Below are 16,907 nucleotides of genomic sequence, written 5' to 3'. Positions count from 1 at the left end.
GTGAACCCTAATCATGCTCCCACAAAATCAACCCTAATCTTCTTTATTTCCTCCCCCGTTCTGGCACCGTCGCCGCCACCGCCACCGAGCATAACCGCCTAATTGGATGCCCCCATTCTCTCCGTCTGTCGTGCAATCTCCGTGCTCGAAAGCATCGCCGCCGCCGTCGTCACAAGCAGCGCCGCCTTCCTCACGGTATCCTTCCCTCTCACAGTCTCATGAAATTGCGTTGCAGAATCCCTTATCCACTCTGCAATAACCACCAAGTGTGATGAACATGAATCAAATTGCTTTTTTTAGTTGTTCATCATCTTCATCATTCTCAACAAAGCTTCCTCTTCATTCCTCAACACCTCTAAAAAGATCAAGAAGAAGAAGCAACCACGATTTTCTAAGAATGGTGACTCGTTCCTGTCTCGATGACAGTTCCGCAATTCTCCGAGCAGCTCAATACACTGTATGCCTATGAAACTTGAATTCCCAGTTCTGCATCTTTCAAAGTTTGCAACTTTGCAATTTACTATGTGTGATCAATGTATGGTTTTTCATCCATGCCAATTCAGAATTCACTAGCTTTGTTATCATAATCCCTAGTTTCATGTTTTACTTAGCAATGTTTGTCAAAAATCCTTTCTCTTTTTGTTGGGTTGCTTTCTGTGAATTAGTTGATACAGTATTGCATTCTTGTTGTTGATGCCTAGTGTTGTAATGTATGCAGCTTTTTGTTGTCCAGATTTTAGGGTTACTAGGCTTATGTTGGGATTAAAACTCCTTTTTTATGCATAGTGATTTTCCATATTGTTGGAAGATGAATGATTTTGTAGATATGCTGTTTGATAGGTAGACACATATGTGAAAAGTGGAATGGTTGTAGGATTGGGGTCTGGTCATGCTTCTGGTATGGCAATCCAGCATTTGGGTCGCCAGCTTCGTACCGGTAATTTGAAGGACATAGTAGGGATTCCCATGTGAGTTCTTCCTCTTTGGCACTTTACATTTCTTCTTCCCTTCCTTTTTTATATTATCAGTCATTACTATGCTGTTTTAATGATGTTAGCTATTTGAATTAGCCATATTCTAAATTTTGGTCACTTTCTGCAATGGAAATATCTTTATACAATGGGAATTTCAATCAAACCAATGAACCATTGAACCTTAATGCATCGGTTGTTCCAAGTCTGTTGCAAGTGCAAGCGAGGCAGCAAAGTTTGGGATACCATTGGATACCTACCAAGACAGTAGTCAAGTGTGCATAAAAATAATTAGCTTCTACATTTTCCTTTAATGTTGAGTGTTTCTTGTTTTAGAGGATCTTGGTTGCCTGAAACTTAAATTTAAGTAAAAGGTGGAAATGTGTAAAGTAAAGTGGATTTTTTTTCTTCTTTTCATTCTATTCCTCTAATACTTGAAATCTTAGTTCATAATCATTAGCAACTGCTCCATTGTAGATTGATTTTGCCTTTGATGATGCTGATGCTATAGAAGAAGGGACACTTGTTGCTATCATTGGGCGGCGTCGTCACAAGCAGCGCCGCCTTCCTCACGGTATCCTTCCCTCTCACCCAATATTATTATTATCAAGATCGGTACATGGAAGGATAGACTATAAGCATAATTCCTTTGTATTTTGGGGTACAAATTCTTTTATAGATTCCAATTCAGATGACGTAAATGCTTTGATCTCATTGGTTTTTTTGAAGGACTTGCAAGTTGTCCACCAGCAAGTACGAGATTCTGGATATGGAGATTTATTGCCGATGAATCTTTAGCTATTGTTGCTTCAAGTATCCTTCCTCGTTGGAATTACTTTCGTTTTCTCAGATTCTTAGGTCTCCCCTCCCCAAAAAAAAAAAACACCAAAGAAAAGGGAAAAATCATATATGTTTTGTTAACTATGTTATTCTTTGTAAGCAAGAGTAAGAAACAGAGGTTGGTTCCTTGACTAGTCTTACTTGTTCATTCTTTTATGTTATTAGCTCAGGCAATCACTCTATCAACCTGTATAGTTGCTCACAACAATGCATTGTTCGCTTTGCTGGTGTCAAATAATATTGCTCAGATAAAAAGCAATGTGTATAAGCGATACAGCAGGGACAATGTATACAGTTTGGTTTACTTTGGTAAGTTATTGTGCTTGCTAGAGTTTATTTTCCTTTGATTTCTGCTTATTTGGTATATTGATGATTAGTTCCTATGCTAAATAGAAAATTATGCAAACCCTTTTACAATATGATGAATAAAAGTCACTTTTTAAGCAAAATGAAAGTTAGATACGGTGTTGAAGTCCATGATTAGTGCATCCCTTTGATTTAAATTCTAATTTTGTTAGGACTTAATGGGTTGCATTGGTTAAAGACTAATAAATATTTTATGTATGCGTTTTGATCTTTTAAGGAAATATGATATGAATATGATAAGGGTATTATGGGCAATTAGGAGGTACATTGTTAGTGAGTGAGAATTATGGGAATATGTATGCAAACTGATAATTGATATCATCAAGCATTCATTCATTGCTAAATTCAATGACATGAAACCCATTACATACTCTGAGTTCCTTGAAGACCTCTGTAAACCGGTGATCCTTTCATCTGATTTTATGTGCATTTCATCCATGCACTATTATTGGTTGTTTATTCTGATTAAAAAGGCATTAAACAGCTGGTTGTGCATGGTTAATTTGCATATATTTCAAATCCCTCACGGGGTATCTTGAATTTGAGTGGCTTTATGAGCAATAATACATTGAAAATACCACAGCCTTCCATAATTCAATTTCCAAATTCCTTTTGTGATTATCTGTTGTAAACTTGTAATATGTTTTTCTTTACTGCGATATTGAATCCAATATGGTTTTATATGCCTTTTGTATTCCTTTATAGCAATATGGTTCAATATCTCTAAATAACTTGGTCATTTTTCTTCTCAATTGATTGTGTCCCTTTGATTTCTTTCATTATTGTTTCTTTGATTTATAGCTTAATTCCAGTGAATTTAGTTTATAAGTGAAGACTTTTACGATATTTCACCAAAAAGCAAGAAAAGAAAAAGAGAACGAGAATACTTTTACCATATGGAAGGGGTTTTTTTTTAATATAAATAGGCATTTGCACATGGTGTATCCTGTTGGAAAGCAAGAATATGCTATTTAGTTGACACTTGAAAAAGCCAACTATTACTGCATAAAGAATGATGTATAATTATGCAACTTTAAATAAAATTTTAAATAAAATTCCAAGAGCTGCCGAAATTAGGAGAATTGTAATGTTTTAGTGATATTCCAAGAAATGAATATGCAAAACTAGTTTTTTTTTTTTCCTTAAGAGATATATATTAGAGCTATGGGGTGCTGACGTGCTGTAGGGCATGGCAATTTAAGGTTTCTGCATATTTCAGTGGCAAAATTAAATTATTGAAGGACAAGTCATGTGTGTCTAATCGAGCATGCTATTGGCTTGGTTTTCTTTCTTATTCAGAAAAATGTCAAAACCAAGCACCCTCTGTAGGTGTATATCATTGACTTTGGTATTGCTAAGAAATACAGGGACATTTCTACACATCAGCATATTCCTTACAGGTCTCCTTTTTTTACAATCATTCTTACTTTTTATTTATTTTATTTGATTTTATGCACCATGGTTAGAAGGTTCAACATGAAATTATTTTGGATTTTTGGAATTCTAGAATGATCTTTTACTATGGGAAAACCGATATCTGAAATGTTAAGATATTGCTGCTCGTGATAGACTGACTATTTAATTGTTGAGATTTATGGTAAAAGAGTAGCACATAAATCTATAAATAAATTTGTGGCTGTTTGCTGTCAACATTCTTGTGTGGTTTCTATGAATTTGACTTGCTTGTTTGCTCTGCAGAGAGAATAAGAATTTGACAAGAACGGCTAGGTATGCTACAATGGTCAAGTTGGTTCATTGGATGCTGCAATCAACACCTTCGAGCAGGCCAAGTTGGTATGGTATTCGAAATGTATAAAAACTCTGCTAGCCTCTTCTAGCAGTTAGAAACCTCCATTGAATTAACTTTGGAAGAAAGTGATATGGAGAAAAGAGAAAACGGGGAGCTCTTTGAAATGAAAGTGGCAATGAAATTGGAAAGAAGCATATCACAGCTGAAGGAATCACGGTTGATGAATTTTCCAGCAAGTTATGAGAGGCTAACATCACTAATTTATTCTTCTAGTAGTTTAACCTTTTTAAAAGTCATGTATATGCAAGTTATGAGCTATGTTTGAGCTTGAAGTTGAGCTCTATATTTTGTATTATATACACATCTATACATATATAATTATTTTAATATAAGAAAAGCTCGAACCAACTTTTGAGCTTTTAGTAAGTCAAAGTTAAATTTGGTTTGATGTGATCAAAATCTAGAATACAAGCAAATACAATATATGAGGAATTACTTAGTTTTGGTGAATGTCATTATAACTTTCCAGTTACTTATGTTTGAACTTGCATCTACCAATACAAGAAACTCCGAAAAATACTTAATAACTATGATTCAGAATATACAAAGTACAAACCATTCAAATCCCTGATAATTGACTTCTAATTCTACTCAACTTGCATAGTAGAATTTTCTTCCGTCTAAAATGCCCTTATGCCCTTTAGTTCCTTTAACATTTTGCTGGAGAAGGGCAATTGAATAAAAAAAATATTTATAATGGTGAAAACTCAGTACATCATTTAAAATACTCAAAATTGCTTTGCGAATGTTAATATTTGACAAGCTTCCATCGGGAAGTGGCTCAAGCTAATTCTTCAACAAAATTAGTACTCCATGGTCCAAAAAGTCTAATTGGAGCTGTTTCCTGCAAAATAGACAAATAGTTGGTGAAAATTACCAAAGAAAATATGCACAAGATAGAGTATTAAGGAAAACACCAGAGCACACTTAATATGACAGAAAATCAACAGCTTACTTCGAGAGGATTTCTGTTGTTAGCATACTCATACAAACGGCCAAGGCTGGAGAAGACAACAAGAGCGACTTCAGCATCACAAAGCACAGACAGTTCATATTAGAATTATCTTTATAATTTTTTATTTTATCTAAATTTAATTTTTTACATTTTTAGATTTAATTTAAAAAATTTGTGTTAATGTTAGAATAAAAATGGAAGGCAACAAGAAATGGTGTTGGAAAGTCCAAGTAAAAGTAGAGGCTCAACAAAATCAGACAGCGGAATAGAAATAGAAGTTAAACATATTCAAGGAAGGAAGAAGAAAAAACCGAAATAGTGATGAGCAAGAGCAACAATGAATCAACAAACAAGAATATCAACAATAAAGTAAACAATACCAACAAACAGCAACAATGAATCAATGATTATTGAACAAAAATGAGTGAAATTACATAGTAACTCATCAGTATTACTAACAAAATTTCAAAACAAGCAAAATAAGTGCAGCAAACCAAAAATCAATTCAGAATCACATAATCACAGAATCAGAATCACAGAATCAGAGAATCATAGAATTTGAACCCAGCAACTCAGAAGTACAGAATCAAAGTTATTAACAAGAAAGTAACAAAACCCTAAACAAATCCAGCAACTCATAAACACAGAAATAATAATTAACAAAATCAAGCCCTAACTATTTCATAATTATAAACCCAAGTTATCAACAATAAACTGAACAATAAATTGAGGTGGAGGTGGCGACCTGCTGTGTTGATCGTGGGTGGCCAGAACCCAGAAACGCTGCTGAGTGGAGGTGGCGAGGTGCTTTGTTGATCGTGGCCTCGTGGGTGCTGTCTGCTGTGCTGCCCTGTTGGGTCAGTTGGTGGTGGCGAGGTGCTGTGTTGATCTGGGTCTTCGCGTTCGTGGTGCACCGGCGGTGGGGAATCTCTGCTCTGTTCTGCGGTGGGGAATCGCTGCTCTGTTCGGGGAATATGTATGCATTATTGGCCTGTCATCAAAGAAAACATCTGAATCAGACTGTGTTCTACCCAAAAGTTAAATGAATAGATTAGAAAACAAATCACATAATGAAACATCATAACTAAAGTCAATCTGACCTTGAAACAGACCACATAGGTTTCCAACTTTCAGGATGAACTGCAGGAGCAGGAGCAGCAAAACACAGAAATATTAAATAAAAATCAGTATCTCATAATATTGACTGACTTGTGCTATACCAGATAAAAGAAATTAGAATCACTGAACCAGCAATAAAACAACAACCAGCAACAATGAAATCAATGATCAGTGACAAGTAAAATAATAAAACAAATATAACAAGTTAACAAAAACCAGCAACAATGAATCAATGACAGTAAACCAGCAATCAGAAGAAATTTCAAGCAAATTCAAGCAAGCTCGTATAAAACTAAACTAGAATAAACAAAACTAATCAAATCAGGAAGCTAATACTATTTAAAAGGTAAAAAAAAAAAAATAGCCAAACAAAACAAGGCATGTCACAGCATCACAAATTCACAATCCAAGAGAGACACAAACAAAGACAACCATAGCTAAAACCAGAATAAAAAAACATAATTATACAATTAACAGATTCACAAATTACACAGAACTTCCTGGAAATTTTGTTATACAATCTAAACAAAATATAGTGATTAAACATGGCATAATCCCACGTATAATTAGCATCGATATATAATAAACAACCAATTGAACAATTATTTTATCAGAAAAAAATTATTGAAAGCCAAATTACATTATTTCTTCAACGCAACATGAATCAAATCGTCCAATTCTATGTGTGATAAACCCTAGGATTTGATATTAGAAGAGAATGCTGAAAGGGACAAAGAAAGAAAACTAGGTGGAACGTTACCTGGTTGAAGATTAGGGTTTATGAAGGGTGAATTGAATGGAATCAAATGTTGGTGACTCCTCTCAAGTTCTGGAAGAAACGAAGAATGCTGTTCGTAGAGGACGACGCAGCTCCTGGTGCGTGGAGGAGACGGCGGCTGCAGCGCGTGGATGACGACGAGGAAGGGAGGGAGAGACAGAGCCCCGCCGAGGAGAGGGAAGCACGATGAGGAAGGTCGAAAGAGAAAGGACCGCGCCGAGAACCGAGAAGAGGGAAGCGTGACGACTGACGAGGAAGGGCTGCCAAGAGGGTGCCATTTGACGATGTCAGTGGCTGAGAGGTCGACGGCTCCATGGAGGATGGAAGGAGGAGTTTTTGGTGCTGTGGAGTGGTTGAGGACTCAAGGGGAGATAGAGAGTGGAGAGAGTTGGGGAGTGGGGAGTAGGGTTGCTGAATGCTGAGTGTGGGAGTGGCGACTACTTGGGTAAGTTGGGGGTTGGGGGGTTTGAATTTTAGGGTTTTTTTAAGTAACCGGTTCGGTTCGGTTCGGTTAGGATTTTTACAATTAAAATCGAAAACCGAACCGAACCGCAAAAAATCAAAATATCATTTTTCGGTTTTTTTGGTTTTCGATTTATTCGATTTTCGGTTTGTTTTGTTCGATTGGTCAGTTTTATCGGTTTAAATCGGTTTTGAACACCCCTATCAGCAATGCAACCATTAGTAGAAGCAGCCAAGGAACAGAGTTCCTGACGAGAAGATGGGTTTAGATAAGGATATACGATGGGTTTAGGGAACAAAAGCTCAGCAAAACAGAGATTCTGGTGTGAAGCATAGACGATGGAATTAGGGAAGGATTGAGAAGAATGTTTTGGTTTGAGCGGGTTTAGGTTTTTCTTTTGCGCCAAAATTTGGGAAAAATTGAAAGAGGCGACTATTTACCCAAGATTAAAAATTTTTAAAGGGGGTTTATAAAACTCCTGTAAACTAAAAATAGAAAATCATGTAAATTGAATTCCGAAAAATGAACAGGAAAAAAAAGGAAGTCTTTTATCAATATTGCATGAATTTATAAAAACTCATGGTAAATAATATTGGTAAAATAAAATATTTTTTGTAAAGCACAATAATTCTAAATTGGATGAAACACTACTTAACTCTAGGGTACTAACCTACTTAATTATTATATTAGCAGTTTAATATATTTAGTAATTCTTTATAAGACTAACTTTTCTAATTTTAATTTTAACCTTATTAATTGGATATAATAATTTAAACATTAAAAAAACCTATATTGTATCCATAGTTTTTCTGTATGATAACAACGACTATGAAGAATTGAAGATTACGAAGTAAAATTCCATTCACAATAATGCGGCTGTTTTTGTTGTGGCATGTGTAGGATTGTTTCCTTATTATAAAATTGTTGAATTTGGATTATGCATGCAATTTAACAGCTCCATTATTGCTTCGATGTGAAGTTTAACTCAAAATCGATACAATTAGGAAATGTTTTACAAAACTTAATGCTTGTTCTTACATGTAATTTTAGAATGTTAACAAGAATTGGTCTGCAGGACCTTACCACTATAAGAGGGAATATCATTTGCTCTGTTCTTTGTTGTTCTCACTATATTATTCCAAACTTTAACTAAAATTATTTTATGAAATGATTGAAATATAATTAATGGACAAAAAAATATTTTTAAATTTTATATTTAATTTTTTAAATTATCTTTATTTTTTATTTTTATAAAACATTAATATACATTTTTGTAATATCCCTTCATCATATTAAACAATATTTTTTCTCTTACTGTATACTGATCTCTGTACACATACATATTATTGACTATTAAATTACATTGGCCATCTTTCTTATTTTTTTTCTTATCCTGCTACCTTCTCTTCGCACGATCGTTATGAATTATCACCAGGTATTATCATCGCAACTTTTACCATTGTCTATCACTATAATCTAAAACCATATATGCTATAAACTTTTATGAGTTGTTGAAGGTTTGCTGAAAAAATTAAGACACAAAGCATTTATAATTTTTGGCCAAATTATCAAAATTTGATGTCAGTAACCCTATAAAATGATATCAAAATTTATTATTTCGAACTAAGTTAGTAAAAAACAGCACATAAATGTAAGTTTTTTAATTAAAGACTTGTATATTTAAATCGCAGTGTAATATAGTACATTGAGACAAAATACAGCCATTGCAATTCCACGTGTGGCTGCTACTATATACAATTAACATTTATTTCAACATACACATTAAGTAAACTATACATTATTGTTTGGTTTTACATTTTTAGAAAAAATGATATCATATCTTCAGGATGAGATTGATTTTCATAATCGAATGTGAATCTTCTTATTAGTATTATCGTCATTTGATTACTGTCCAGAAACAACAGTTACTTTAAGTTGAGAATGTTATTAGATAGCTATATAATAAGTAACTTTTAAATTATATAATGCATAAAAGTTATATCTTTGGATTTATCTTGAAATCAAAAGATTAAAGTTATATGATATTAGCTCTCTTATTAAGCATAGAAATAAACATCAAATGACTCAACAATAGATTCGATAAGAGAACAAAATATCCTATAACCAAAAAATCACTTAAACTAAAAAATGCATAATAAAATATGATGTTTCTCGGAAAAAATAAAATGCGATGGAAAAAAAAACTATATATCCTTTTGTAGTCGTGACTATTTTTGTAGTATATCTTTCATATATGCATGTGCCTTATCCATAATTTCTGACTTCTTCATATTGAATTCCTTGCTAACCAAGTCGATTGCTAGCATCATCCTATCACTGTCAGATTGTGGCAGGTCAGACGGTTCCACGATACGAAACTTAGAAATCCGAGGTACAGTAATTTCACTAGAATTGTAGAAAGATTTGTGTTTTAACATTCGTTCGATGAATATAGCCTGTGTGACATAAAATATAATGTGATACTGTGTAGTGCAAGCAATGTAACGGGTTAATTTTTATTACCTGTCTAAAATGGATAGATTATAAAAAATTTAAAAATTATTAATTCGATATTAGTGTTAACAAATGAACCTTAATTTCAAATTAAACAAACTATTAAATCACTTACAAACCGAATATAGCAATGATCTTAAAATACAAATTTCAATTGTAATTTCAAACGATGTCGTGTTTTTTTTTATTATATACAAAACATTCATAATAGTAAAGAGAATAAAAGTTGAAAAACTAAATTTACTTTCAAACAAAATCAAACTGGACAACTTACCATGGTTTTAACTGATAATAGCCTACCATAATTTCTATCTGGTATTTTACAAGAATCAAGCACAACGATCTTTTCTTTTTTTATGTCTAAGATTATCAGGAACCAATGCTCATTGAGGTCATTGATGGGGACAAAAATATACTTATTTACAAAATAAGGAGGATTGTGAGTCTATGCTATTAAGATAACCATACAATTTGTATGAAATAAATCATATTTTATTTACTAAAAATTAAAGGACTTACCCTTGATAAGTACTCAATCTTATACATATAGTTATCTGCATATTGTTCCCTTGGTTGATTGGGTGGTCTGGACCATGTAAGTGCTAATTGCTGATTATATTGTCATAAAAAAATATGACATCAAATTATTCATATGCTGCTTGAAACTTAATCCAAACAAAATATTAAATACAAATTTATCCACAGAGCTGCTTGAAACTTAAACCAAATAAAATATCAAATATAATTTTTTTGGGGTATGTTTGTACTGAAACTTACCGAAAAAGTTGTTGGCAGAAATCATACGGATGACAATTTGTTAAGCTTTTTATGCTCTTGTGTTAGAATGCAAGTAAGGGAATCTATAATCTACAAACAAATAAATTTGTATATTTTTAATTTTACGATACATAACATTAACATTTTATACTTTTTTAATGTTAAATAATAAAAAATAAATATTTACATCTTGGATGACTTGTTCTCCTGAAATTAACGTGGTTAAACTTTCTCTATTTGCATAAACAATACCAACAAACAGCAACAATGAATCAATGATTATTGAACAAAAATGAGTGAAATTACATAGTAACTCATCAGTATTACTAACAAAATTTCAAAACAAGCAAAATAAGTGCAGCAAACCAAAAATCAATTCAGAATCACATAATCACAGAATCAGAATCACAGAATCAGAGAATCATAGAATTTGAACGAAGCAAAAGAAGCAACAGAATCAGAATCACAGAATCAGAGAATCATAGAATTTGAACCCAGCAACTCAGAAGTACAGAATCAAAGTTATTAACAAGAAAGTAACAAAACCCTAAACAAATCCAGCAACTCATAAACACAGAAATAATAATTAACAAAATCAAGCCCTAACTATTTCATAATTATAAACCCAAGTTATCAACAATAAACTGAACAATAAACTGAGGTGGAGGTGGCGACCTGCTGTGTTGATCGTGGGTGGCCAGAACCCAGAAACGCTGCTGAGTGGAGGTGGCGAGGTGCTTTGTTGATCGTGGCCTCGTGGGTGCTGTCTGCTGTGCTGCCCTGTTGGGTCAGTTGGTGGTGGCGAGGTGCTGTGTTGATCTGGGTCTTCGCGTTCGTGGTGCACCGGCGGTGGGGAATCTCTGCTCTGTTCTGCGGTGGGGAATCGCTGCTCTGTTCGGGGAATACGTATGCATTATTGGCCTGTCATCAAAGAAAACATCTGAATCAGACTGTGTTCTACCCAAAAGTTAAATGAATAGATTAGAAAACAAATCACATAATGAAACATCATAACTAAAGTCAATCTGACCTTGAAACAGACCACATAGGTTTCCAACTTTCAGGATGAACTGCAGGAGCAGGAGCAGCAAAACACAGAAATATTAAATAAAAATCAGTATCTCATAATATTGACTGACTTGTGCTATACCAGATAAAAGAAATTAGAATCACTGAACCAGCAATAAAACAACAACCAGCAACAATGAAATCAATGATCAGTGACAAGTAAAATAATAAAACAAATATAACAAGTTAACAAAAACCAGCAACAATGAATCAATGACAGTAAACCAGCAATCAGAAGAAATTTCAAGAAAATTCAAGCAAGCTCGTATAAAACTAAACTAGAATAAACAAAACTAATCAAATCAGGAAGCTAATACTATTTAAAAGGTAAAAAAAATAGCCAAACAAAACAAGGCATGTCACAGCATCACAAATTCACAATCCAAGAGAGACACAAACAAAGACAGCCATAGCTAAAACCAGAATAAAAAAACATAATTATACAATTAACAGATTCACAAATTACACAGAACTTCCTGAAAATTTTGTTATACAATCTAAACAAAATATAGTGATTAAACATGGCATAATCCCACGTATAATTAGCATCGATATATAATAAACAACCAATTGAACAATTATTTTATCAGAAAAAAATTATTGAAAGCCAAATTACATTATTTCTTCAACGCAACATAAATCAAATCGTCCAATTCTATGTGTGATAAACCCTAGGATTTGATATTAGAAGAGAATGCTGAAAGGGACAAAGAAAGAAAACTAGGTGGAACGTTACCTGGTTGAAGATTAGGGTTTATGAAGGGTGAATTGAATGGAATCAAATGTTGGTGACTCCTCTCAAGTTCTGGAAGAAACGAAGGATGCTGTTCGTAGAGGACGACGCAGCTCCTGGTGCGTGGCGGAGACGGCGGCTGCAGCGCGTGGATGACGACGAGGAAGGGAGGGAGAGACAGAGCCCCGCCGAGGAGAGGGAAGCACGATGAGGAAGGTCGAAAGAGAAAGGACCGCGCCGAGAACCGAGAAGAGGGAAGCGTGACGACTGACGAGGAAGGGCTGCCAAGAGGGTGCCATTTGACGATGTCAGTGGCTGAGAGGTCGACGGCTCTATGGAGGATGGAAGGAGGAGTTTTTGGTGCTGTGGAGTGGTTGAGGACTCAAGGGGAGATAGAGAGTGGAGAGAGTTGGGGAGTGGGGACTAGGGTTGCTGAATGCTGAGTGTGGGAGTGGCGACTACTTGGGTAAGTTGGGGGTTGGGGGGTTTGAATTTTAGGGTTTTTTTAAGTAACCGGTTCGGTTCGGTTCGGTTAGGATTTTTACAATTAAAATAAAAAACCGAACCGAACCGCAAAAAATCAAAATATCATTTTTCGGTTTTTTCGGTTTTTGATTTATTCGATTTTCGGTTTGTTTTGTTTGATTGGTCAGTTTTGTTGGTTTAAATCGTTTTTGAACACCCTATCAGCAACGCAACCATTAGTAGAAGCAGCCAAGGAACAGAGTTCCTGACGAGAAGATGGGTTTAGATAAGGATATACGATGGGTTTAGGGAACAAAAGCTCAGCAAAACAGAGATTCTCGTGTGAAGCATAGACGATGGAATTAGGGAAGAATTGAGAAGAATGTTTTGGTTTGAGCGGGTTTAGGTTTTTCTTTTGCGCCAAAATTTGGAAAAAATTGAAAAAGGCGACTATTTACCCAGGATTAAAAATTTTTAAAGGGGGTTTATAAAACTCCTGTAAACTAAAAATAGAAAATCATGTAAATTGAATTCCGAAAAATGAACAGGAAAAAAAGGAAGTCTTTTATCAATATTGCATGAATTTATAAAAACTCATGGTAAATAATATTGGTAAAATAAAATATTTTTTGTAAAGCACAATGATTTTAAATTGGATGAAACACTACTTAACTCTAGGGTACTAACCTACTTAATTATTATATTAGCAGTTTAATATATTTAGTAACTCTTTATAAGACTAACTTTTCTAATTTTAATTTTAACCTTATTAATTGGATATAATAATTTAAACATTAAAAATAAAAACATTAAAAAAACCTATCCAAGTTTTTTCAATTTATATTATATAAAATTTATAAATTTAAATTAAATAAGATATTAAACAAATTTATTATGTTGTTATTATGTATAACAAAATTCAATTAAAGATTTATAAACATTATAAATAATTAACTATTTATAAACGTTATTAACTTTACTTATCTATTTTTAATAGTATCTAATTTGAAGTAGAGATAAAAATTCATATTCTAAATACCCTTTATATTCATATATATTATCAATTGGTGAAAAATATTTTTAAATTTTATATTTAATTTTTTAAATTATCTTTATTTTTTTTATTTTTATAAAACATTAAGATACATTTTTGTAATATCCTTTCATCATATTAAACAATATTCTTTCTCTTACTGTATACTGATCTCTGTACACATACATATTATTGACTATTAAATTACATTGGCCATCTTTCTTATTTTTTTTCTTATCCTGCTACCTTCTCTTCGCACGATCATTATGAATTATCACCAGGTATTATCATCGCAACTTTTACCATTGTCTATCACTATAATCTAAAACCATATATGCTATAAACTTTTATGAGTTGTTGAAGGTTTGCTGAAAAATTTAAGACACAAAGCATTTATAATTTTTGGCCAAATTATCAAAATTTGATGTCAGTAACCCTATAAAATGATATCAAAATTTATTATTTCGAACTAAGTTAGTAAAAAACAGCACATAAATGTAAGTTTTTTAATTAAAGACTTGTATATTTAAATCGCAGTGTAATATAGTACATTGAGACAAAATACAGCCATTGCAATTCCACGTGTGGCTGCTACTATATACAATTAACATTTATTTCAACATACACATTAAGTAAACTATACATTATTGCTTGGTTTTACATTTTTAGAAAAAATGATATCATATCTTCAGGATGAGATTGATTTTCATAATCGAATGTGAATCTTCTTATTAGTATTATCGTCATTTGATTACTATCCAGAAACAACAGTTACTTTAAGTTGAGAATGTTATTAGATAGTTATATAATAAGTAACTTTTAAATTATATAATGCATAAAAGTTATATCTTTGGATTTATCTTGAAATCAAAAGATTAAAGTTAAATGATATTAGCTCTCTTATTAAGCATAGAAATAAACATCAAATGACTCAACAATAGATTCGATAAGAGAACAAAATATCCTATAACTAAAGAATCACTTAAACTAAAAAATGCATAATAAAATATGATGTGACTCGGAAAAAATAAAATGCGATGGAAAAAAAAACTACATATCCTTTTGCAGTCGTGACTATTTTTGTAGTATATCTTTCATATATGCATGTGCCTTATCCATAACTTCTGACTTCTTCATATTGAATTCCTTGCTAACCAAGTCGATTGCTAGCATCATCCTATCACTGTCAGAGACCTAATAATTTTAAAAAGTACGGAACAATTAGAATAATATATATATATATATACACTTAGATACATATTACATTTTTTTCTAATAATAATAAAAAAATTATTAATTGAATAAATTTGATTACCGTGATGCCAAAATCATCAGTCCACCCGCACTCTTTCATCCATTGAGCAACCCAGATACCGCAGTCATTACTGAAAAGTTAAATGTGTGATTGTACTACTTAATCAGTTTAACCGAACACATGATTCGTACATAACAAACTCAATAGATATGAAAGTAAAAAAAAATTTAAAATAATATTACTTACGAGCCTTTCCTCTGTTGTGGCAGGTCAGACGGTTCCACGATACGAAACTTAGAAATCCGAGGTACAGTAATTTCACTAGAATTGTAGAAAGATTTGTGTTTTAACATTCGTTCGATGAATATAGCCTGTGTGACATAAAATATAATGTGATACTGTGTAGTGCAAGCAATGTAACGGGTTAATTTTTATTACCTGTCTAAAATGGATAGATTATAAAAAATTTAAAAATTATTAATTCGATATTAGTGTTAACAAATGAACCTTAATTTCAAATTAAACAAACTATTAAATCACTTACAAACCGAATATAGCAATGATCTTAAAATACAAATTTCAATTGTAATTTCAAACGATGTCGTGTTTTTTTTTTATTATATACAAAACATTCATAATAGTAAAGAGAATAAAAGTTGAAAAACTAAATTTACTTTCAAACAAAATCAAACTGGACCACTTACCATGATTTTAACTGATAATAGCCTACCATAATTTCTGTCTGGTATTTTACAAGAATCAAGCACAACTATCTTTTCTTTTTTTATGTCTAAGATTATCAGGAACCAATGCTCATTGAGGTCGTTGATGGGGACAAAAATATACTTATTTACAAAATAAGGAGGATTGTGAGTCTATGCTATTCAGATAACTATACAATTTGTATGAAATAAATCATATTTTATTTACTAAAAATTAAAGGACTTACCCTTGATAAGTACTCAATCTTATACATATAGTTATCTGCATATTGTTCCCTTAGTTGATTGGGTGGTCTGGACCATGTAAGTGCTAATTGCTGATTATATTGTCATAAAAAAATATGACATCAAATTATTCATATGCTGCTTGAAACTTAATCCAAACAAAATATTAAATACAAATTTATCCACAATATTTTTGTACTAAAACTTACCGAAAAAGTTGTTGGCAGAAACCATACAGAGGGCAACTTGTTAAGCTTTTTATGCTATTATGTGAGAATGCAAGCAAGGAAATCTATAACCTACAAATAAATACATTTGTATATTTTTTATTTTACGATACATAACATTAACATTTTATACTTTTTTTATGTTAAATAATAAAAAATAAATATTTACATCTTGGATGACTTGTTCTCCTGGAATTAACGTGGCTAAACTTTCTCTATTTGCATATGCGGTACGAGTTGACACCAATACTTCATCCCTTTACGTATGCACATGCAAATATTCAATTCAGAAAATTGTTGTTACGAAAGTATAAAGTAGACTTGCATCAAATCAAATAGTCTTATAAGGTGTTACCGATTAACTTGGAACTTTAAATCCGGACCAAAAATATATGCGGTACAAGCAAGTTCATCCGTCGTTAGAATCATATCCTCCGGTGGTCTAAAACTAATGGGCATCTACTGCAAACACGCAGCCATAATCATGTGTAATTAAACAATAAAATTAAAAACATTAATACTAAACAAAGTCATCACAATACAATTTCATGTTTTTATACACATACATGTGGAATTTTCGGGCCAC

General features: G+C 32.6%; 2 long non-coding RNA genes across 4 annotated transcripts; one reads left to right on the top strand and one right to left on the bottom strand.

The window, feature by feature from the left end:
• On the top strand, nucleotides 1–4,426 carry LOC107472319 (uncharacterized). 2 transcript variants are annotated; one of them, XR_008005720.1, is made up of 7 exons: nucleotides 1–457; nucleotides 841–968; nucleotides 1,449–1,545; nucleotides 1,701–1,784; nucleotides 1,977–2,120; nucleotides 3,477–3,577; nucleotides 3,876–4,426. It is a non-coding gene; the product is annotated as an uncharacterized LOC107472319 (long non-coding RNA). The 2 variants fall into 2 exon arrangements; XR_008005719.1 differs by lacking the exon at nucleotides 3,477–3,577.
• Nucleotides 4,414–12,852, bottom strand: LOC127744736 (uncharacterized). Of its 2 annotated transcripts, none has more exons than XR_008005721.1 (5): nucleotides 12,398–12,852; nucleotides 11,624–11,663; nucleotides 11,269–11,514; nucleotides 4,943–4,988; nucleotides 4,414–4,831 (listed from the first exon to the last, which is right to left on the bottom strand). It is a non-coding gene; the product is annotated as an uncharacterized LOC127744736 (long non-coding RNA). The 2 variants fall into 2 exon arrangements; XR_008005722.1 differs by lacking the exons at nucleotides 11,269–11,514; nucleotides 11,624–11,663; nucleotides 12,398–12,852 and adding exons at nucleotides 5,688–5,933; nucleotides 6,043–6,082; nucleotides 6,822–7,254.
• Between the last annotated feature and the right edge of the window lie 4,055 nt (nucleotides 12,853–16,907).

This window comes from Arachis duranensis, chromosome 2, assembly GCF_000817695.3.
Source record: "Arachis duranensis cultivar V14167 chromosome 2, aradu.V14167.gnm2.J7QH, whole genome shotgun sequence".
NCBI lineage: Eukaryota > Viridiplantae > Streptophyta > Magnoliopsida > Fabales > Fabaceae > Arachis > Arachis duranensis.
Note: the sequence above shows the minus strand (reverse complement) of the source record. Positions and strands in the feature narration are given on the sequence as shown.